Raw genomic sequence first — 25,046 nt, forward strand, 5'->3', positions numbered from 1 at the left:
GACCCGAAGCAGTTCTTGATGAGTTACGAAGCAACAGTGTCTTCGTATGGTGGCAATGCTGCAGTAATGGCAAAGTCTTTCGTTATGGCCGTCAGGAGTGTTGCTCAGACCTGGTATTCCTCCCTTCGGCCAGGAACGATCACTTCATGGCAGAAGCTGAAGGATATGTTATTGACCAGCTTTCAAGGATTTCAGACGAAGCCGGTCACTGCTCAAGCCTTGTTCCAGTGCACTCAGGATCATGAAGAATACCTTCAGGCGTATGTCAGAAGGTTCTTGCGTTTGAGGGCGCAGGCACCAACGGTGCCCAATGAAATTGTCACCGAAGCCATGATCAAGGGGCTTCGTCCTGGACCTGCTGCTCAATACTTTGCTAGGAAACCTCCTCAGACCCTGGAGAAGCTGCTCCAAAAGATGGACGAGTACATTCGTGCTGACAATGACTTTCGCCAAAGAAGGGAGGAGGCCTTCAGATTTTCCGAAATGACCAGGGGCTTCGGAGGAAGATCCTATCCGAGGCATGTCAGGTCCATCCACAACTCCACTCAGAATGATGATAAGGGGAGTCAGCAGAACAGACCGCAGTGCTCTTCACAGGCTTCGGGGCAACAGCAAAGCTCCTTCCGACCACCAGCTCCAAGAGGCAGAGGCGCCAGGGGCTTCGGCGGAAGATTCGGGGATCAACCCAGAAGAATATTTTGCTTATTCTGTGGTGAAAACAAAGGTCATACTACCAGGATGTGCCATGTTACCATTCAGAAGCAAAAAGAGATAGCCGAAGCTGCCGCGCAACAGGCTCAGCCGAAGCAGGTCATGCACACTGCTTCGTATCATTCGCCCTACATCCCAGAATATGTGGGCAACCATCCTGCACTCTCTGCTGCTTCGGCAAGTCAGCCTTCAGCTTCCTGGCAACAGCCCCCGCCTCCACCTCCGTTGCAACAAGGCCAGCAGCCAGAAGGGAGCCAATATGCTCCACATCAAAGGGACTTCAGAGAACAGTCCGAAGCTCGCACGGTCAACAGCACCGTGCCAGAGTCAAAACACATCTATTGACAAATATCCTACCTTAATAGCAATCTTTTTCATTCAGTTTTATTTTTTGTAATAAAGGACATTGTTTAGGTTTCATGTAATTAGTTTCGTTGATTCCTACAAGAAAAATATGTTTTCTTCACAGGTTTGTGATAATATAAAGGACCTTTGGACTATCGAAAATCCTTCGAAGCAACAAAAAGTCGTTCTAAGGAACGCAGAGTAAGTCTGACGAAGTCACAAAAAGTCGTTCCGAAGGGAGCGCAGTGTAAGTTTTCTGCTCCAAAGTCGTTCCAAAAGGAATGCAGAGCATACAGCGAAAAGTCAACGCTGATACCGCCTAAGTAAAAGGCGAAGAAGCTCCAAAGACGTTCCTAAGGGAATGCAGAGCTTATACCGCCTAAGTAAAAGGCGAAGAAGTTCCAAAGACGTTCCTAAGGGGATGCAGAACTTACAGCGAAAAATAAACGCTGATTCCGCTGAAGTAAAAGGCGAAGAAGCTCCTAAGGGAGACTTATAATGAAAAAGTCAGTATTGATACAAAAGATTGTGCCCCATTGCAGGAATGTGCGTATCTTCGGCACAAAATATCATTCTGCATAACATAACATCATCACATCATTTTGCATAGCATAATCATCATACATCATGCTGCATGTGGCACAAGAAGGGGGCATGTTATCGATCTTCGGAAAATGCTTTGAAAAAGGGCAAATCATGCCAAGTTACAGGGAGAAACAATATTGATTTTCGAGGTATAGCTTCGGAGATTATTTTTACGAAGCTTGGATATTTCTTATCAGAACACCATGGATATTGTCGTGATAAATGATAAATTCTTCTTCACGAAGCATGAAAAGAAGGGAAGGTGTTTTTTCGTCGAAGACTCAAAAATGGTATGTGTTTAAAGTTTCATGCATCGTAAAGAATTGAATCATAAAACAAGTATATTACATACAGGATTACAGAATATTACACAAATCATATATCAAATGTTTTTTTGCAATAGCACTTAGTCTTCCCTAAGTACTATCTCTGCAGCTTCGTTCAGCAGTCGATCGACAACCTGATCCATGATAGCTTCGGCCATCTTTTTAATTTCGTCGTCATCTTTAGGCTGAGGGCCCGAAGATGCTTTAGTAGGATCTGAGTGAGGACGGGATACTATTACATCATTATTACAGATCGCGAACGAACTATAAAATTAAAAGTTATAATGCAATGAAAACTATTCGCTAGTACCTATTTGCCCTTCGGGCTCTGCGTTTTTCTCAGCAGCCTCGGCTACTTTTCTAGCCTCATGAATCCCTTTCTCGCTTTTCTGAATGATTTCTTGGGCCATTTCTCTACCACCGTTGTCCCAGATGTCGGTGAAAAATTTTCCCCCAACCGCGCTAGCTTCGGCTGAAGGATCTTTTATATCTTCAGTGGACAAGGTGGCTTCGGACTGCGATAAAATCTTTACATGTTCACATCCTTTCCCCTCCAAAATAGTGGCAATCCCTCTGGCACCAGAAAAAGCGCAGATGTCACCGCGGCTACTCAGGATTTCCTCGAAGGCCTCCGCCTCATGATTGATCCATTCCAGGGGACCTTCGGGGTTACCTCTTATAAAGTTTTCTTCTTGCGAAAATGCGCCAACGCTGGCGAAGCTAGTTTTTATTTTCTTGACACACTCTATAGATTTGTCGAAGCATTTCTTCTTGGCTGACCGAAGCTCTTTAACAGTTTCTTCTAAATGATTTGCCCATTGGTCGCTGAGTTCTCGCCTTGTTTCTTCAAGTATGCATTCCTCTTTAGCTCTGACTAATTGTTTACGAAGGTTTTCAATTTCACACTTCTGAGCTTCGGCCTGACCTTTGAAAATAGCTTCGTCTTCTTTTATTTTATTTATTAAGGAATGCAATATTTTGTCTTTTTCGAGACCTTCGTTCCTCAGTTCAATTACTTCGGAACGAAGGTTGCTCAGGGCTATAGTACATCCTTCGTCCTCAGCATCTTTCTGTGCTCTGAGGGCATTGCTGAGTATCAGGCCCTGCAGACAGGAATATGTCTGTGTTAATAGTTTTAAACAAACGAAAAATTTTGAATTCAACAAAAATATAAGAATTCCATTTGTCGCACCTTTAAACTGTTGTAAGCTAGGCTGTCAGCCAGATCGTTCTTTGACAGCACCGAAAGTCCGTCTTCTAAAGTTGGAAATCCGAAGCTTCTGCTTATCTCCCGACAGACAGAAATTTCCTTGCTGTCGGGGAGGCAATACAAGAAATCTTCTTCTCCACTGCCATTAAATATCAACGCCCCCTTTGGATATTTCAACTTTTGGGCATAGTGTTGGGCCTCTTGTTCTTCTTTTTCTGTTAATTTTTTCCCCGAAGCATGACGAAAAATATAATCACGAATTTTGGATGCTTCGGGGGTAACAACACCAGTTCCTTCAGCAAAAGTTGGCTTTGTTATTTTTTCTGCCTCACTTTCCAAGGTCTTTGCCTTTGAGGGCTCTGAGGGCCCAGCTTCGGCTTCAGTATCTTGCTCTGGAGCTTTAGAACCCGAAGCTTCGACTGTTGTTTTAGGAGTGTCGGCAGCCTTCTTCGGAGGGGTGCTTGAAGATTTGATCGTTTCCAGCACATCTAGCACATTAGCCATTCTCCTTCTTTTCGGAGTCACTGCTGGCACTTTTTGATTACTTACTGTTTCAATGTTTGCCACAGGACTCAAAACTTCTGATGTTTTGGAGTCCTCGGTTGCTTCCTTTACCTCTTCCATTTTTTCTGTGAATGGCGCTTCGGCCTTCTCTTTCGTCTCTGATAACAAAATTTTTGATTGCTCCAATTTTGTCTTCGTTGGTATTTCGGCTGTTTCTGTGGCTTCTGGCAGCAAAGTTGGCTCGGCTGGTTTTTCAGCTTCGGTGGCCGAAGAAGTCTCTCCGGTAAACTCAGGCACCGAAGCTGGTTCAATATAACGCGGTCGATAAGTAAGAACCTTTATCTTCTTCCTTTTCGGTTCTGGCTCGCTAGGAGCAGCTGTAGTTTCTTCTTTTGCAGAGGTTGTATTTTTTCTCTTCTGCCTTCGAATGGGGTAGCAATAGTCAGGGTAGACGAACCCGATGGCATCAAATACCCGATTCAGCCTTTTCTTTTTTCGGCCTCCGAAGGCTGCTGACATTGCAGTATCTTCGGCCTTCGAGTATGTCCCAAGCAGCTCATCACTTAAATTGTCAATGCTTTTCAACCACTCATCGTCTGGCTCAATAAATTTATCTTCAAATTTAAAAGTGTACTTAAACCTGACGAGTCCACCTTCGTCGGCCTTTTTAACGATTTCTTGGGGCATTTCCCATTTCTCCGCAAGCGGCCACACCCTGAAGGCAATATGCTCTTGTACTAAGTCCCTTGTTCCTATAAAAGAGCAGACAACGCCGAAGGCTCTTTGGCACTCTTCGGCGGCTTCGTTCATTTCAACTTTCGGCCTCCGAAGGCCGAAGCTTTGCCAAATAGGACGCATAATTATACCTTTGATGTCTTCTCGTACTGATAAGTCATTCTTCACATAAAACCATTCTGTCATCCAATCCCCGGGCCATCTCTTCCGAAAGGTTGGTACGGGACAGCTTGCCCCGGACCGAGAGACGAAGCTGTAGCAGCCAAAGTTGTTATGGTACTGTTCTTTGCCCCAAGGTTTTGTTTCATATAATAATTCATGAACATTACAGAAGCTTCTTGCGTCAGGCTTCAGACCTTGGCTTCTCGTGGCCCACACGAAGATATTTAGCCTTATAATAGCCTCTGGAGTAAGTTGATGAAGATAGACTTCGAAGATTTTCAACACCTCCACGACGAAGCTGCTCAAGGGGAATCGCAATCCGGCTTTCAAAAAGCTTCGGTACACCACAACTTCATTTTCTTCAGGGTGTGGACAAGTCTTTTCCCCTTCGTCCGCCCTCACAATGGACAGATCCCGGAAATACCTTCCTCTCATATTAACAAGATGATTCTCTTTGATAGTTGATTTACCATAAACTGAATGGCTTGGTCGCCAAGGGCGATCTTCGGAGTCTTCGCCACCGCTGTCCACATCATAACTTTCACTGTCACCAGTATCTTCAGACAGCCCTTCCAGAATTTCCCTGGTGATCTTTTCTGTGTTGGTCTTCGACATTGCTATAAGAAACCCTAAGTTCTTCTCTTCATCAAGACTCAGCTTCATTTCAGCAGCAGCCTTCTTAGCAGCTTCAGACATCTTCGGAAACACTAAAAAACTGTTTTCAAAGCCGAAGCTTCAAAGCTAAAAGCTTAGCAGATCACAGTGCACAAGAGCTAAAAAATGAGTGAGCAAGAGTGGTTGGCCAGAAAGCGTGCAAAATAAGTTTGCGGTATGGCCGTATTTATACGCTTGATGCGTTGAAAGTTGAAAGACCCCACTTGTCATTGAATGTTGCTATTCTAGCAAAGGGAAGGTGTTTTTTCGGACCTTCGGCATAAAGCCTCCGTTCATATCGCAATCTGAATTTATTATTTCAAACAAATTAATATTGCGAGGGGCTACTGTTGGGGGCCTTCGTCCTCCGAAGGTCCTCAAAAACATGATTTAACAATGTTTTCCAAGTGGATTATGTGAACAGGTACCTTCGGACTCAGAATTACGAACATGAAGTGCGGTCAGGACGAAGCCTGAACCAGACGAAGGACGGGCTGATTACCAAGCTCCACGAAGGATGGTGCACAGCCGAAGCTGTGCGCAGGGAAGCTTCGTCGCGATAGCAGAGAGGGGAACCGACTTAAAGATGAAAAGACTACGTGGACCTTGTCAGGTTTCCATAAGTCATTGACAAATGTAATGGACATAAATGTAATTTTACGTGGGCTGCGTCCCACGTCTATAAATAGATGAACAGTACTCCCGTACTGTTCACGCTGACTTGGCATTTGCTTTTGCGTCACGCTTGTACTTTTTACCTTCTCTCAGAACCGAAGGTACATTTGTAATTTGAAATCATTTCTATTTTTCCATGTTAATAAAATAGAAATGATTCTATGATGATGCTTATATTATATTTCATGCTTTATATGAATCCTTCGTCATTATTTGTTATGTTTACGAAGGTATGTCTCTTATGACCTTCGTCCGAAACTCATTATTTCCCGAAGGGACATAATGCTTCGAAGGACGAAGGACTTTAACACTTAACACTTTTTATGTTGCCTTGTTCTTAATTCTTAGCATTTGAGAACAAGTCCCCGACAATATATCTTCTCCATAGGCCTAAGCTGCTGAAGCATGAGAATTTATGTTGGCAAGGAGGATTTTCAAAGTTGTCAGAAACTTGTTCTAAGGAACAAAGTACAATTTATTCGAAGCAACAAAAAGCCGTTCCTAAGGGAGCGCAGTGTAAGTTTTCTGAGCCTACAGCGAAAAATAAGCGCTGATTCCGCTGAAAGTAAAAGGCGAAGAAGCTCCTAAGGGAGGCTTACAGCGAAAAATAAACGCTGATTCCGCTGAAAGTAAAAGGCGAAGAAGCTCCTAAGGGAGGCTTACAGCGAAAAATAAACGCTGATTCCGCTGAAGTAAAAGGCGAAGAAGCTCCCAAGGGAGGCTTACAGCGAAAAATAAACGCTGATTTCATCAATCTTCGGCAAATATCATTTTGCACAACATTACATCATTACATCATTCGCATAACATAACATCATACATCATAGTGCATCAACAATGCAAGAAGGGAGGGTCTTGATATTGATGGCCAAAGATGGTTTTAAAGAATTACTGACAAGGCACAAGAAATAGCCGCTGAAGAGTTATACCTTCGTCAATTACCGAAATGAAAGGATCTATTGGTTATTGATTTTACAAGGATTGATTATTGATTTTTACGAAGCATGAAAAGAAGGGAAGGTGTTTTTTCGCCGAAGGCTCAAAAATGGTATGTGTATGATGTTTCATGCATCGTCAAAAATGGAGTTATAAACAGCTAATATGTTACACAATGTTACACGATTTTTGACAAATATTACAAACTAAATGTTTTTACAGTAGCATTTAATCTTCTTTTAAGACTACTTCTGCAGCTTCATTTAAAAGTTGATCAACAACTCTATCCATGATGGCTTCTGCCATTTGTCTAATTTCGTCATCCCCCTTTGTCTGAGGGCTTGGGGCTAGCTCAGCAGGTTCTGAGAAAAGAAAAGGTACGGATATATTATTACAAGCTGTGAACAAGTTCAAAATCAAAAGATTACAGCGAAGAGCCAATTATCACTAATTAGTACCTATTTGCCCTTCGGGCTCTGTACTTTTCTCAGCAGCCTCTGTTATTTTTCTAGCATCATGAATGCCTTTTTCGCTCTTTTGAATAATTTCTTGAGCCATTTCTCGTCCGTCGTTGTCCCAAATATCGGTGAAAAATTTTCCGCCGATCATGCTTGCTTCGGCTAAGGGGTCTTTAATGTCTTCGGAGGACAAAGTAGCTTCGGATTGCGCTAAGGATTTTACATGCTCACAACCTTTCCTCTCCAAAACAGTAGCAATTCCTCTAGCACCCGAAAAAGCACATATGTCTCCGCGGCTATTCAGTATTTCCTCGAAGGCCTCAGCTTCGTGATTGATCCATTCAATCGGACCTTCGGGATTGCCCCTTGAGAAATTCTCTTCGCTAGAGAATGCGCCAACATTGGCGAAGCTGGATTTTATCTTCTTAACACACTCTATGGATTTAACATAGCATCTTCTCAGGGATGCCCGAAGCTCTTTAACATTTATTTCTAAATGATCGGCCCATTGATCACTAAGCTCTCGTTTTGTCTCTTCAAGTATACGTTCTTCTTTAGCTCTAGCTAGCTGTTTCTGAAGATCTTTAATTTCGCGTTTTTGGGCTTCAGCCTGGGCCTTTGAGGCAGCTTCGTCCTCTTTTATCTTGTCCACCAATGTAAGTAGAATTTTATCCTTTTCCAGAGCTTCGTTTCTCAGCTTAATAACCTCTGATCGTAGGTTGTTGAAAGCAATATCATAGCTCTCGTCTTCGGCATTCTTTTGCGCTCTCAACGTGTTGCTTAGTATTAAACCCTATATGTAAAAGAGTTGGTATAAGAATAAAAGAATGATTTGCAAATTATAAAATTTCCAAACACACAGTTCTCATACTTTCAGGCTATTATATGCAAGACTATCTGCAAGATCGTCCTTCATCATAGCACAGAGTCCAGCTTCAAGCTTCGGAAACCCCATACTTCTAGCCATCTCCCGACAGACGGATAATTCTTTGTTGTCTGGGAGGCAGTATAGGAAGTCATCTTCGTTTGTCCCATTGAACACTAGTGCCCCCTTCGGATATTTCAATTCTTTGGCATAGTGATTAGCTTCAAAAACTTCTTCTTCGGATAATTTTTTCCCCGAAGCGTGTCGAACGATATAATCGTATATTCTGGAAGGTGCTTCGGGGGCAGCAGTATCAATTTCTTCAACCAAAATTGGCTCTGACATTTTCATTTTTTCGGTTGCTTTTGCAATTTTCGTTTCTTCTGTTTCCAAAGGTTTTACCTTGGTTGGCTCTGAAGGCCCGGCTTCAGTTCCAGTATGTTGCTTCGAAGCTTCAACAACAGATGCTTCAGCAGATGCTTCAGAAGTTTCAGCGGTCTTCTTTGGAGTTATGCTTGAAGATTTAATTGTCTCCAAAACATCTAACACATTAACCATTCTTTTTCTTTTCGGGGTCACTGATGGCCCCTTTTTAATTTCTGCTACTTCAATTTCTCCTGAAGGACTTAAAATTTCTGATATTTTTACTCCCTCAGCTGATATTTTTGCTTCTTCAGTCCTTGGTTCTTCCATCTTTTCTGTTACTGGCAATTCGGCCAACTCTTTGATTTCTGGCAGCAGGGTTGGTTCTTTAGCTTCGGTGGCCGAAGAGGTCTCACCGGCGAACTCAGGCACCGTGGCTGGTTCAATATAGCGTGGCCGGTGTGTGAGAACCTTTACCCTTTTTCTCTTCGGCGCTGGCTCGCTAGGAGCAGCTGAAGCAGTTTCTTTCGCAGAAGTGGTGCCTTTTCTTTTTTGCCCCCGTGCTGGATAGCGGTAGTCAAGGTAGACAAAACCAATTGCATCAAATACTCGGTTGAGTCTTTTCTTTTTTCGGCCTCCGAAGGCCGCTGACAATGCAGTGTCTTCGGCCTTCGAATATACCCCAAGCAATTCATCACTTACAGTTTCAATGCTTTTTAGCCAGTCGTCATCTGGCTCAACGAATTTATCTCCGAACTTAAATGTGTACTTCAGCCTGATTAGTCCACCTTCGTCAGTCTCTTTAATGGTCTCCTGCGGCATTTCCCATTTTTCCACAAGCGGCCATACTCTGAAGGCAATGTGTTCTTGGACCAAATCCCTCGTCCCAATAAAAGAGCAAACAACTCCGAAGGCTCTCTAGCATTCTTCGGGTGCTTCATTCATTTCCACCTTCGGCCTCCGCAGGCCGAAGCGTTGCCAGATGAGACGCATAATGATCTTCTTTATATCTTCTCGTGATTTCAAGTCATTCTTCACGTAAAACCATTCCGTCATCCAGTCGCCAGGCCATCTCTTTCGAAAGGTCGGCACTGGGCAGCTTGACCCAGATCGGGACCCGAAGCTGTAGCAGCCAAAGTTGTTATGATACTTTTCCTTACCCCAGGATTTTGTCTCGTACAACAATTCGTGTATGTTGCAGAAACTTTTCGCATCAGGTTCCAAGCCTTGGCTTCTCACGGCCCACACGAAGATATTCATCCTTATGATTGATTCAGGAGTGAGTTGGTGAAGGTAGACTTCAAAAACCTTCAGTACTTCCACAACAAAACTGCTTAAGGGAAATCGTAGTCCAGCTTTCAAGAAGCTTCGGAATACCACGACTTCATCTTCTTCGGGAGTAGGCACAATTTTCTCCCAATATCCGTCCTCACAATAGACATGTCTCGAAAATACCTTCCCTTCATGGTATCAAGATGACTCTGCTTAATGCTCGACTTGCCGAAGACTGTGTGATTTGGTCGCCACGGTCGATCTTCGGAGTTTTCACCCCCACTTTCTACATCATAACTGTCACTGTCACCAGTATCTTCAGATAAACCCTCTAAGGTTTCTCTAGTGATCTTCTCCGTATTGGTCTTTGCTATTGACTGAAGAAAGCCGAGATGCATCTCCTCAGAAAGGCTCAGCTTCGTCTCAGCAACAGCTTTCTTATCTTCAGACATCTTCGCAAGCGCTGAGAAAGTACTCCCGAAACCGAAGCTTAAAAATTTAAAAGACCAAGCAAGTGTTGTCGCGCGCAGGCTAAAAGATGGTTGAGCAAGAGCAGTTGGCAAGAGAGCGTGCCAAATAAACTCGGGATGAGTTCTTATTTATACACCCAGTATGTCGGAAACTAGAGGGTCCCGCTTGTCAATGACTGTTGCTATTCTAGCAAAAGGAAGGTGTTTTTTCGGACCTTCGGCCCATAGCCTTCGTCCATATCGCAATATAAACTTATCTTTACAGCAAATTAATATTGCGAGGGGCTACTGTTGGGGGCCTTCGGCTTCCGAAGGTCCTCAAAAATGTAATTTGACTATGTTTTCCAAGAAAAATATGTGAACAGGTACCTTCGAAGTCAGATTGCGAGTATACAAGAGCATGGTTAAGACGAAGCTAGACTGGGACGACAATCACGACGAAGGATAAGACGATCGCGAAGCTATGTGCAGAAGAGCTTCGGCATAACGGCGGGAAGGGGAAACCGACTTAAAGATGAAAAGCCAAATTAGACCTTGAAGAATTACTATAGAGTTATTGATAAATTTAAAGGGCATTAATGTAATTTTTCATGGGCTGCGACCCGTGCCTATAAATAGGTGAACAATATTCCCGTACTGTTCACGCTGACTTGGCATTCATTTTTGCGTCACGCCTGTATTCTCATTCCTTCAAGCCGAAGGTACATTTGTAATTTACCATTGTTTACATAAGTAATATAAATGGAAATAGATTAATAATAATGTTTACAGAAATTATGTTACCTTCTATACTTTGTATGAATGTTCTCCATGTTTTATCATGATCATGAAGGTATGTCCTTCATGACCTTCGTCCTAGATTCGTTATATCCGAAGGGAAATAATGATTTGAAGGACGAAGGGCTTTGATATTTAACATTTTATGTTGCCTTGTTCTTGATTCATAGCATTTGAGAACAAGTCCCCAACAGCTTATATGTGGAGCTTGGTGGGGAATAATAAACAAGGGATACAATATGAATCCTAGTTGTTGTAAAGTTAAATAACCATCCAACTAGAAGTTCTCTGCCTAGTGTTGACCACAAGATACGAGTGATGTAAGTGGATCAAACACACTCATAAAGAAATTTAAGATTTGATGCAAATCAGGGAGTATGATTGGAATGCAAGTGTTGCGATCAGACCCAACCAAAATTTTGCACCAAATGATAATAGCAAACTGGTTGAACAACTTGATGAACTTTCAGCACTTGTGCACATAAACAAACTGATTGTTCTACTTTTTTTACAATCTTGCTCAACACTTTTTGGTACTTTTCTTTCTTCTCTCTTTTTTTGATACTCTTTTTTTATAGAACTAAACAAAGAGATCTGATATGATATTGCACACTTTATAATAATTAACAAAGAACTCAACCAGCAGCTATAACTTAAATAGGATCAAAGTTAACGCGAAGAAAATGATGAGGGTTTTCAGATTTTTCTTTTTGTGGATATTTTTTGATATATATATATATATAAAAGAGGCTCAAAGGGAACACAAAGGATAGAGTGACCAGCAACTAAACAAAGACTCTAAGGACTGAAACTTAACAAAACTCACTGGAACAACATATTGAAACAAAGGGCTATGACAAAAATATTTTAAAGCTTTTTGGTGGATAGGACGAACACAAAATAGATGTAGCTAGGGTAAAGAATCCTACCGTGGCAACTGAGGCTTTGATACCAGATGATGTGTCACGATGCCCGATCTTCACGATGTAGTATCAATCTTCAGATAACTAGCTTCGAAGAAGCCAAGATAACTTGCTGCAAGCAGCGATAACTAGTGCAACCTGACAAATAAAACTCGAAGACAACCACCGTCTTTAACCGGCAACCTGAATCGAGGATTTGCACAACCACACTCTCAAAGAACCAACCAACATAGCCTACAATCAATCGAGGAGACCTTGAAGGGAGTAGGAGCACCACTTGGGAGCGAATGAAGACGCCGCTTCTGCAATCCCACGAAGGAATTCACAAGAGCAAAGGGGTAGAGATCACTCTCAATATTTGTTAGCACACAGTTGAACAAAAGGGTTCTATTTTAGATTATCCAAAGCTGCCTTACATCATAGACATAGGGGGGGTATTTATACTAGTAACATCCAGCCTTAGATAGGTATAAACACGAAACAAAAGTATTTTCACGTGCTAATGTGAAGGAGCCTCTTCAGGAGATCTGCATAACTGATTTCTGTGTGGCTGTTTGACTTCTGCGTAGCCTTCAATATTTTGGCAATAACTTCTCCTAGGAATCTCCAAATGACGTGGGGATGAATATGTTGGAAAGCTGACTTGATAAGATTTCTCACCATGTATAGCATGCTTAATGAAACTTCGTAGAATGATGTAGTTTAATACGAAAACTTGGTCATCAAACAGACTATTGACCTTCTGACCAGTCAGCACTAAAGTAGGTCGGCTGCCTTTCTGGTAGATTTGATTAAGTCGGCCTTAGAAGCATTGGAAACTAGACTTCAAGAGATTTCCAAAAAGTACTTATGGGCCTTCATAGTTTTTGGGAATCAAAAGATATGACTGTTTCTTCTGAACAGTTCTGTTGCTCTGGACTGACTCAGACATAGCTGTTCTTGCTGATTCGCCCTTGGTATGTTTTGTCCTTCCTCTTTGGTGAACCTAAGTAATATCAGCATACACGACTTAAGTAGCATAAAGTTATCATTAGTGTTTAATTGAAATTCATAAAGTAGCGTGTGCACCTCTTGTTGTAGCTTCTTAGCTCGGCTACGTCTAATTGGTCCATCAAAGACTTGTGTTGGTGATGATGTTGGTTGTACTTGAGTTGATGTAGTCTGACTTGGGGGTTGTAACGTGTTGCTTAATGGCGTGGTCGTATCATTACCTTATGGTGGTACATGCTAGGATGTCCTACTATACTATTTCACTAAATCAAAGAAGCAAATCAAGCATTTATCATAAGAACAAACATTCAAACACTTAAATATCGATAAAAGAAAATAATTATTTTTTGTCTTAGGTCTCCTTATCTCTTTAGGGAGTTGTAGATATAGGATTCGAAGGTGTGTAATCCTTTTTGTCTTTCTAGAGTAGAAAAGATAAGAGTAGTCAGAGTAGAACAACCAAAAGATGAGACATGATCAAGAAAAGTATAGAAAGAATCAGAGTAAAGGTAAGTAGGTAAGGGTTTGTCTAGTTCTATCTAGGTTTCGTCCTACAGTCAACATTCCTCTGACACCACTTTAGTCACACCCGGATTTAAGGGGCAAACCCGGATGCGTCTCATATGTGCGCCGAAGAAGAACAACACATACAATGATCAAGTCTATAGAGTTAAATGTCACAAACTTTATTACATAGTGAAATTGTCTTACAAAAATAAATGATAACAAATAAACAAACTAACTGCGACCGTTGTTGGGTCCTGCCTGCGCCGTGAGGGTGGTCATGTGGTTGGATTAGAGGGTGTGCACAAGAGAGGGTTTCCCCCTTTTATCCAGAGACCCTAGGGAGTTAGAGCAGGGACCCAGCTCGCCCCGACCAGTTGTTACGGAGGGCTCTATTTCCTGGGCGCGCGATGCGGAGGAGACGCGTTTGACACCAGGGCTAGTTGTTACAGGGATACTGTTCATCTATTTATAGGCACGGGACGCAGCCTAGACAAAATTACATCCATGTCCCTGATAACTAATTATAATCATAATGTGAACTATTAAGGACTATATAGTCTTTTCCTCTTTAAGTCGGTATCGTCCTTCGCCTTTATCATAATACCAAGCCGAAGCTCTTTTAGTCGTATCTTCAGCTTTTGTCCGCATCATCATCGGCTTATACCTTCATGTCGCACCAGCTTTTGTACTGTCTTGCCGAAGGTGTTTTTGCCTTGAGGACCTTCGGCGGAGAAGACCCCCAATAGTAGCCCTTCACGGTGCTAGATCGTTTTTTGTAACGATCTCGCTCCATGAAAAACACGAAGGCTTCGGAATGCCGAAGGTCCAAAAAACACCTTCCCTGAGCTCGTTGCCGAGAAACGATTTTAATATTCTAGACGCCGGACGGTCCACAACTCAGCCAGTGCGAGCAGTATGGCGGTTCGCCTTCTCCCCCTGCAGCACTATATAAATAGATGGGTTGGTGAGGAGTTAACACAACATTCATTGCCATTACACTGTTGTGCTGTTAAAATTTTTAACCATAGACGAAGATCTCTGTGTTGCATTTTCGAGCAAACGCTTCGTCACTGGAGATTAGCTTCGTCTTAAAAAAGTGTAGACACAAATGGCCAGAGTTCGATCCACTGCTAGGGTGTCTCGTGAGGGGGACGAGGCCAAACCTGCCGAAACATCGCCCATATCAGAAGTAATGAAGCGATCAGGTCTAGTTGTGCCAGGGGAGGTCTGACGAAGGTGCTTCCAATGCCGAAGCTGGACAAACTGTGGTTGAGGGTGAGAGTGATAATGAAAGCAAAGAGGATAACAACATTCTGAACCTGGCAAAGCCTAGTCATCTTGAATTTGAAAAATCTACTTTAACAGAAGATGACATGACTATGATGAAAAAACTGGGCTATTTCAGGGAGTCTGAGAGCAAGCTTGTTTGATTTGTTGGGAAATAGGTAATTCCGGAGCCGAGGGAGGACGAAGTTATCATCTTTAAGAGTTTTTTTAGAGCAGGGCTTCGGTTCCCCCTAAATGACATGACAGGGGAGGTTCTAAATAACTTTGAAATATACCTTCATCAGCTGACCCCCAATGCTATTGTTAGACTTAGCGTCTTCATATGGGCTCTCCGAAGCTAAGGAATGGATGCTAATGCCAAAGCTTTTTGCCGGGTGCACGAGCTACACTACCAGACGAAGGCTATAGCAGATGGCCTTCACAAGAACTTTGGATGTTATAATTTTGCGTATCGGAAGGATACGAAGGCCCCGGCTATTGGCTATCGCACCAAGTGGCCAATCGGGTGGACTAATGAATGTTTCTACATGAAAGCTGATGAGAATAAGAGGGAAAAACTCATGAGTATGGTAATGAATCCCTTGAAGCTGAACTTCGGCATGACTCGACCCTTGTGCAACATGCAGCTAGGGTCCCCTTGCCAATTGGCTGAAGTAGAATTTAGAGTGGTGGCTGGGCACATCAGTATTAGAGACTTAGTGTAAGAGTACGTATCAAACAGAACATATCTAACTTCTAGTGGTTGGGGATTGCCGAAGAGAAAAGAAGTGGGAAAGAAGCATGAGCTTGTACGGCTCCCTATTGGGGACTTGTTCTCAAATGCTATTAGTTAAGAACAAGGCAACACAAAATGTTAAATGTTAATGTCCTTCGTCCTTCGAAACATTATTTCCCTTAGGATATAATGATCTTCAGACGAAGGTTATAAAGGACATACCTTCATCAGCGTGATATATGTTAATAAAAGAAGAAGTATATGAAATATAAGAGGCAAGATAAGCAATCATACAACATCATTAATTCATTATCATTATATTATCCTAAAAAGACAAAGACAATATTGAATTACAAATGTACCTTCGGCTTGATAGAAGGCAAAAAGTACAAGCGTGGCACAAAAGCAAGTACTAGTCAACATGAACAGTACATGGGTACTGTTCATCTATTTATAGGCACATGACGCAGCCTGTGAGAAATTACATATGTGCCCTTTACATTTATTATTGACTTATATAAGATTCTATGAGGACTAGATAGCCTTTTCCCCTTTAAGTCGGTTCCTTTTTCTGCCATTTAGCCGAAGCTCCCCTGCGCGTAGCTTCGGAGCAACTCCAACCTTCGTCACGATCATGCTTTTTACATCGTACATGCTTTTAGCCCGAGCTCGAAGGTACCTATTCACATGTCACACTTGGAAGATATTGTTAAATCACGTTTTTTAGGACCTTCGGAGGATGAAGGCCCCCAACAGTAGCCCCTCGCAGTATTAATTTGTTTAAGATAACGAATTCAGACTGCGACATGGACGAAGGCCTTAAGCCGAAGGTCCGAAAAAACACCTTCCCTTTGCTAGAATAGCAACAGTCAATGACGAACGGGCCCCCCGATTTGGAGCGTGCCGAGCGTATAAATAAGAACTCGCACCAACCTCATCTGGTACGATGCTTGTGCCATTTGCTTTATTTTCCCAATTTTATAGCTCTTGCTTACTAACGCTTGCTAGTTTCTCAAGCTTCCTAAGCTTCGGTTAGGAAGGCACATTTTTGTTATTTCTGAAGGAAAAAATGTCTCAAGACAAGAAGACTGCTGCTGAGACGAAGCTAACTGAAGAGGAGAAGCTCTTTGAAGAGAAGAAGGCTGCGAATCCTTACATAGCTGGGTTTATTGAGTCAATGGCAAAATCAAATACAAAAAAGATTACAAAGGAGATACTGGAGGGCCTTCCTGAAGATACTGGTGACAGTGACAGTTATGATGCAGAAAGTGGAGGTGAAGATTCCGAGGATCGACCCTAGAGACCAAGTCATGCAATTTTCGGAAAATCGTCCATCAAGCAAAGTCACCTCGAAAACATGAGGGGAAGGTACTTTCGGGATATGTCTATTGTGAGGGCTGGCGGAGACGACAATGTTCCTGCGCCTGAGGAGAACGAAGTTGTGATTTTCCGAAGCTTCTTCAAAGCATGGCTTCAGTTCCCACTGAGCAGGTTTGTAGTTGAAGTTTTGAAAACCTTCCAGATTTTCCTTCATCAATTGACCCCCGAAGCTATATTGAGGATGGGAGTCTTCGTCTGGGCAGTAAGAAGCCAAGGGATAGAGCCAAGCACAAAATGCTTCTGCAGCATGCACGAACTTCTGTATGAGACGAAGGCCACAGGGAAAGAACAGTATCACAACAACTTCGGTTGTTATGGATTTATCGCCCGTCCCAACGCAAGCCACCCAGTACCGACATTTCAGAAGAGATGGCCGGGAAATTGGATGGAAGAATGGTTTTATGTGAAGAATGACTTGATAACAAGAGAGGACATCAAGGAGGTTATTATGCGCTCCATATGGTCCCGCTTTGGCCTCCAAAAGCCGAAGGTTGAAATTGACGAAGCCGCCGAAGCATGTCAGAAGGCACTTGGTACTGTCTGCTTCTTTATTGGTACGAGAGATTTAATTCAAGAGCACATAGCATTCAGAGTATGGCCGCTTGTAGAGAGCTGGGAAATGCCGAAGGAGACCATCACCGAATCTAGTGAAGGTGAACTGGTCCGGCTGAAGTACACATTCAGATATGGGGATAAATTCGATGAACCAAACGATGACTGGCTAAAATGCATCGAAGTTACAAGTGATGAACTGCTTGGATCATATTCCAAGGCAGAAGACAATGCATTATCCACAGCCTTCGGAGGCTAGGGAAAAAAGAGATTGAACAGAGTTTTTGATGCCATTGGTTTTGTTTACCCCGACTACCGCTATCCGCTGCGAGGTCATGGAAAGAAGAGAAAAGCTGCTACTTCGGCCACTCCAGACGAGCCTGCGCCGAAGGGCAAAAAGTTAAAAGTTCTTACCCACCGGCTGTGTTATATTGAACCGGCCGTGGTGCCTGAATTTGGTGGGGAGGCTTCTTCAGCTGCTGAACCAAGAGAACCTGTTCCTCCCACGCAGAAGGCTGAAGAGATGGTTATAATTCTGAAGGCACCTTCGGTTGAACTAGTTGAGACGAAGGTGGACAAAGATAAGGCTGAAAAGCCAAAAACTGAAGAAGTAACAAAGATGCCAGGGATTTTAAGTTCATCAACAGAAGCAACAGCGTTGAAGGCAGAAAAGAGTTTTGCCACAACTCCTAAGAGAAGGAGGATGGTAAATGTGTTAGATATTCTAGAAACAACCGACTCCATAAGTCCCGCTCCCACAAGGAAGGTTGCCGAAGTTGATAAAACACAACCCAAAGCTGATACTAGGCAAATAGAAGTTGAGACTTCAATAACCCAGGCTGAAACCGAGGCAGGGCCCACAGTGCCTGCTGAGACGAAGCCTGTGGAACTTGAAGAAAAGGAAATAGAAGAAAAGGCCACAGAGCAAATTTTGTTTGAAAAGGTTGCCACTCCTGCTCCCGAAGCTTTAAAAGAAAGTATTGATTACATCATCTGTCATGCTTCGGGAAAGGGACTTTCTCAGGAAGAAGAACGAGAAGCTCAACATTATGCCCAAAAATTGAAATACTCGAAGGGGGCATTAGTGTTCAATGGCAGTGGGGAAGAAGATTTTTTGTACTGTCTCCCGGATAATAAAGAGATATCCGTCTGCCGGGAGATAGGTAGAAGCTTCGGATTTCCGAAGCTGGAAGATGGCCTTTCAATATTATCAAAGGATGAACTGCAGACAGTTTAGCATATAATAGCATATAAAAGTCAATTTTGTATTTGAAAACAAATTATTTCATTTGTTTATACTTAATCTTGTCCTCCTCTTGCAGGGCTTAATCCTTAGCAATTCCCTTAGAGCACAGAAAAACATTGAAGATGAAGGGTATACAATGGCTCTGAACAACCTTCGTTCAGAAGTGATCGAATTAAGGATCGAAGGCCTTGAAAAAGACAAAATATTAATTTCATTGGTAAACAAAGTAAAAGAAGATGAAGCTAGTTCCAAAGCTCAAGCTGAGATTCAAAAGAATGAGATCGAAGACCTTCGGAAACAATTGGCAGAGGCCAAAGAAAAATGCGCTCTCGCCAAAGCTAACTGAGATGCCAGCGAATATTGGAAAAACTATTTGGAAAAAACAGTTGAAGAACTTCGTGCATCCAAGGAAAGATGTTTTGAAAAATCTTTGGGTTGCGTAGAGAAGATAAAGACTAGCTTCGCAAACATGGGCGCCTATTCAAATGAAGCTAACTTCATACGAGGCGACCCTGAGGGTTTTATCGAGTGGATAAGCAGAGAAGTCGAAGCTTTTGAAGAAATCCTAAGTGACCGAGGAGATGTATGTGCATTTTCTGGTGCACGCGGAATTTCGGCAACCTTGGAGAATGCAGGGTGCAATCATATCAAAACCATGGCCCATGCCGAAGCTGCCTTCTTTGCGGACGTCACGAAGGACCCTTCAGCTGAAGCAACCTTAATGGGCGGAAAATTTTATAATGATGTGTGGGAGAATGGTGGCCGAGAAATGGCTCATGAAATTATGAAGAAAAGTGAAAAAGACATCCATGAAGCCCGAGCTGAAGCAAAACGAGCTGAAGAAGCTGCTAAGCGTGAAAAACGTATAGGTATTGTTTCGCAGCATCTAACTTCGGCATTTGTTCTCGTGACTTTGAATTGATTGATTTTTTCTATCGCAGCTGAATTATCTCCTCCACCGGAGCCATTCGACCCCCTGGCCGACCCAGAAACGAAGAAAGCAATAGAAATCATCAATCTAGCCGAATCTATTGTTCACGAAGTTGTGAACAAGCTATTGAATGAAATTACGGAAAAGGTCCTGAAAGAGGACTGACATTGTAAAAACATTTGTAGACGATTAATGTAGCTTCGCTATATCAAGACTGTAATATTCGATGTGCATATTTTTGAATCTAATTTGTAAATTATTTGTAATTCAGTTCTTTGCGATGCATGAAACTTTATATACATACCGCTTTTGAGCCTTCGGCGAAAAAACACCTTCCCTTCTTTTCATGCTTCACAAAGAAGAAAATCCATGCTTCATGAAAATATCCATGCTTCGTGAATATATCCATGTTTCATAATCAAAGGATCCCTTCTTTCGCAATAGAGCTGACGAAGTTGTATTTCTCAACTTACTTTGTGCCTTAGCACCTTTTCATTTTTGTAAAGCATTCTCCGAAGATCGACTTCGTTTTCAATTCGTGTTGTTGGTGCGATATGATGTATGATGTAATGCTATGCGAGATGATGCGATGATACGATGCAAAGAATGATGCTAATGCCGAAGACACACACCCACGCTGAAACACACAATCTCTACGTCCCCTTAGGAACGATCAAAATCTCTTTGTCGTTTGTTTTTCGGCTTCACCGCTTATTTTTCGGTGTAAGTTCTGCATCCCCTTAGGAACGTCTTTTGAACTTCTTCGCCTTCTATTTCGGCGGTATTTTTCACTTTGACTTTTCGCGCTTCGCCTTATATTTCGGCGGTATTTGGCTCTGCATTCCCTTTGGAACGACTTTTGAGTAGAAAACTTACACTGCGCTCCCTTAGGAACGACTTCTTGTAGCTTCGGTGAAACTTGCAATGCGATTTTTAGTTCTGCATTCCCTTAGGAACGACTTTTGAGCTTCAGCAAGTTTTGAGCTTCGAAAATATTTGAAAAAGATATATTTCATTCTGACAAAAGTGAAACTATTACAAGAAATTAAAACTAGTCCTGCATTGTTTGCTCCTTATTGAGAAACAAAAATGACATAGAACACAAAAATACTTCAGGGGTAGGATATCTCTCAATAGATGTGCTTTGATTCTAGCACAGTACTATTGACTGTGCGAGCTTCAGATTCCTCCCTGGCTTTGCGTTGCTGCTGAGGGTACTGGCGCCCTTCTGGCTGGCCTCGAGAATAGGTCGGCTGTAGTGGTGGCGGGGGTGGGAGTTGTGGCCAGGAAGCTTGTGAATGACTAGCCGAAGCCACAGAAGCTGTGGGATGATTGCCCACATACACTAGTATGTAGGGAGAGTGGCACGAAGCAGTGTGCTTCGGCTTCTACTATCTTCTTTTGCTTCTGAATGGTGACGTGGCACATTCTTGTAGTATGGCCCTTGTCCTCACCACAGAATAAGCAGTAAATCTTTCTAGGCTGATCCCCAAATCTTCCTCCGAAGCCCCTGGCGCCTCTGCCCCTTGGAGCTGGTGGCCTGAAAGAACTTTGCTGTTGCCCCGAAGATTGTGAGGTATATTGTGACCTCTGAGACTGACTTCCTTTGTCATCACTCTGAGTGGAGTTATGGATTGACCTGACGTGCCTCGGATGGATTCTTCCTCCGAAGCCCCTGGTCATTTCGGAGAATCTGTAAGCCTCCTCCCTTCTTTGGCGGAAGTCGTTGTCAACTCGGATGTACTCATCCATCTTCTGAAGCAACTTCTCCAGAGTTTGCGGGGGCTTCCTGGCGAAGTACTGAGCCGTAGGTCCTGGCCGGAGGCCCTTAATCATGACCTCAATGACAATCTCATTGGGCACTATAGGCGCTTATGCCCTCAGTCGCAAGAACCTTCGTACATATGCCTGAAGGTATTCTTCGTGGTCTTGCATGCATTGGAACAGAGCCTGAGCTGTGACCGGCTTCGTTTGAAAGCCTTGGAAGCTGGTAACCAACATGTCCTTAAGCTTCTGCCACGACGTGATAGTCCCTGGCTGAAGAGAAGAATACCATGTTTAGGCTACATTCCGGACTGCCATGACGAAGGACTTCGCCATGACTGCAGTATTGCCCCCATACAAAGATATAGTTGCTTCGTAGCTCATCAGAAACTGCTTTGGATCTGAATGCCCATCATACATGGGGAGCTGAGGTGGCTTGTATGATGCGGGCCATGGGGTAGCCTGCAGTTCCGCTGCCAAGGGAGAAGCATCATCAAAAGTAAAGGCATCATGATTAAAATCATCATACCATCCATCTTCATTGAACAAGCCTTCTTGACAAAGCTCCCTGTGTTGGGGTCTTCGATCCTGTTCATCTTGAACAAGATTACGCACTTCCTCAGTGGCTTCGTCGATCTTCCTTTGAAGATCAGCCAGACGCGCCATCTTCTCCTTCTTACGTTGTACTTGCTAATGGATGATCTCCATGTCCCTGATTTCTTTGTCCAACTTCTCCTCCTGGAGTGTTGGACTGGTAGCCTTCCTTTTCTAGCTCCAAGCTTCTCGGAGAGAAAGAGTTTCCTGGTTTGGGTCCAGTGGTTGCAGTGCTGCAGCCCCTGTCGCTGAAGCTTTCTTCGGTGGCATGACGAAGGTCATGCTTGCCGAAGGTGGTTGAAAAGGGTTCTCCCCACGGTGGGCGCCAATGTTGGGGACTTGTTCTCAAATGCTATGAGTTAAGAACAAGGCAACACAAAATGTTAAATGTTAATGTCCTTCGTCCTTCGAAGCATTATTTCCCTTAGGATATAATGATCTTCAGACGAAGGTTATAAAGGACATACCTTCATCAACGTGATATATGTTAATAAAGAAGAAGTATATGAAATATAAGAGGCAAGATAAGAAATCATACAACATCATTAGTTCATTATCATTATATTATCCTAAAAAGACAAAGACAATATGGAATTACAAATGTACCTTCGGCTTGGTAGAAGGCAAAAAGTACAAGCGTGGCGCAAAAGCAAGTACCAGTCAGCGTGAACAGTACGGGAGTACTGTTCATCTACTTATAGGCATAGGACGCAGCCTGTGAGAAATTACATACGTGCCCTTTACATTTATTATTGACTTATATACGATTCTATGAGGACTAGATAGCCTTTTCCCCTTAAAGTCGGTTCCTTTTTCTGCCATTTAGCCAAAGCTCCCCTGCGCGTAGCTTCGGAGCAACTCCAACCTTCATCACGATCATGCTTTTTACATCGTACATGCTTTTAGCCCGAGCTCGAAGATACCTATTCACATGTCACACTTGGAAGATATTGTTAAATCACGTTTTTGAGGACCTTCGGAGGATGAAGGCCCCCAACACTCCCCTATCGCTTTAAGTTTGAGAAACAATTCAAAAAACCTTGCAAAGAATGGTTGCAGATGATCGAAACCATGTGCAATGAAATACTTGGTAATTATACCAAGAAAGAAGATCAGTTGATGACTGCAACCTTCGGTACCCGGCCGAAACGAAGATTGAACCGAGTAATGGATGCCTTAAATTTCGAATACCCCGACTATGAAAAGCTTGACAAAGGGGCCGAAGGGGTGAAAAGGAAAAGGGTTGTCAGCATCCTGAATAGGCAAGCTGCCCGGCTATTAAAAGAAGATGAGAAAATTTTGAAGAAAGCGAAAACAGCTCCTGAGCCGAAAGCGACATCCTCTAAAAAGTGAAGGCTTGATACAACACCCTCTGCTGAGCCGAAGGTGGATGAGACAGAAGAAGCTCCTTCAACACCCTCTGCTGCCGAAGTGGCAGAAAGTTTAAAGGTAATGACTGACTCCCTACCCATCAAGTTGCTAAGTCCTCTGGGACCAGAACTGACAAAATTTTTATAGAAGAAAGAACAACCTTCGGCTGCAAAGTAGAAGGTTGAAGGGCAAAAGAAACGAAGAATAGTCAATGTGATGCAAGCCATCGAGTGAACACCGCCTTCAGCTTCATCGGCCAAAACAGTGACTGCTGCGGGTGCCAAAGCTGATGCTGCTGCCGAAGCTAAAAACTCGCAACCACAATGTCAGGAACTGACAAGCTTATATCAGATATGGTTGCGGAGGGGACAGGTGTGGCTGCGGTGGAAAGCATGGCCACAGTGCCTGATAAAGGGAAGAAAGTTGTTGATACTTCTTCGGGAGAGAAAGATTTTGACCTTCGGCACCTGGGTGGCCAGGAACTCTCCGAGGCAGACAAGGAGGAGTTGAAAGAATATGCAATATCTTGCGACTATCATCCGAGATCTTTGCTCTTCGGTGGGGTTGATGATGAAATTTTTGGATGTATTCGCGACTGCACCGGGGCCAAAATAATTGGCACTCTGTCTATGAGTGTTGGTTTCCCGAAGCTGGAGTCTGACATCACTGGTTACCGACGGCAACACATTGTCGGTAGCCTATTTTATTCCAATTTCAAGGTGAAATCTTTGTCTAGATTTCTGTCACCTTCGTGATGGATTAAAATGTTCTAACTTTAACTTGTTTTTGTAGAGCATGCTGCTAAGTAAAGCGCTAAAAATGCAGCAGGATTACGAAGATAAGAAAAATGAAATGATAATTGAAAGCTTGGAGAACAGGATTAAAGATTTTGAAGCTTCTCTAGAGAAGAAAGATTTGCTGCTACAAGCAGCCGAAGGTTCCCTCGCGGAAGCACAAGCTGAAAATACTAAATTAAGTGAGGAACTTGACAATGCTCAAACAACTTTAAAGAAAGAATTAGAGCGCTTCGAGCAGGAAAGAAAAGAACCGCAAGAAAAAACTGAAGTCGAAGCTGAGAATAATACGAAGCTACGAGAATCACTAAAAGACCTTCGGAATAAGTGCTCGGATTTTGCCACCTTCTGTGTGCATCGACTAAAAAGAATATTCAACTCGGTTGGGGCTAGTTCTGAATAAATTGCCCCTTCGGCTGAAGATATCCCCAAAGCCTTCGAGCATATTGAAAATGAAGTTGATGCGCTCGACGAAGTTATAATTGGGCATGGGGATTTATGTGCTATGTTAGCTTCTCGTGGCACGGCTGCTGCATTTTTGAAGGCCGGATGCACTCACGCCAAAACAGTTAATAAGCCAACCTTCAGCCTCTCATCGTCAGGCCTAGTTGATATTCCTGGTGAAGCCCGAAGCATTGGGAACAGATTTATCACTCAAATTTGGGCTAAGGGCGGTCGCGAGCTAGCTGGAGATGAAGCTCAGAAACTACTCAACTCGGTATGAGACTTTGACATGTCTTTTACCATGGTTTTTCTTTATTACATTTGCGTTTACCTTATACCGTCATATGTCTGCAGGATGGTGGTGCCGAAGGTCGCTAAGCCGAAGCCTGTTCCGAAGGTCGCTGAGCTGAAGCTTCTTTTTGTAACTACCTGTAGAAAACTTAGGATCTCTTTGCATTATTTAGCAAAAGATTGTAATTGAGAGCTGAACACAACATTGT

Source organism: Zea mays, chromosome 3, assembly GCF_902167145.1.
Source record: "Zea mays cultivar B73 chromosome 3, Zm-B73-REFERENCE-NAM-5.0, whole genome shotgun sequence".
In the NCBI taxonomy this organism is placed as follows: domain Eukaryota; kingdom Viridiplantae; phylum Streptophyta; class Magnoliopsida; order Poales; family Poaceae; genus Zea; species Zea mays.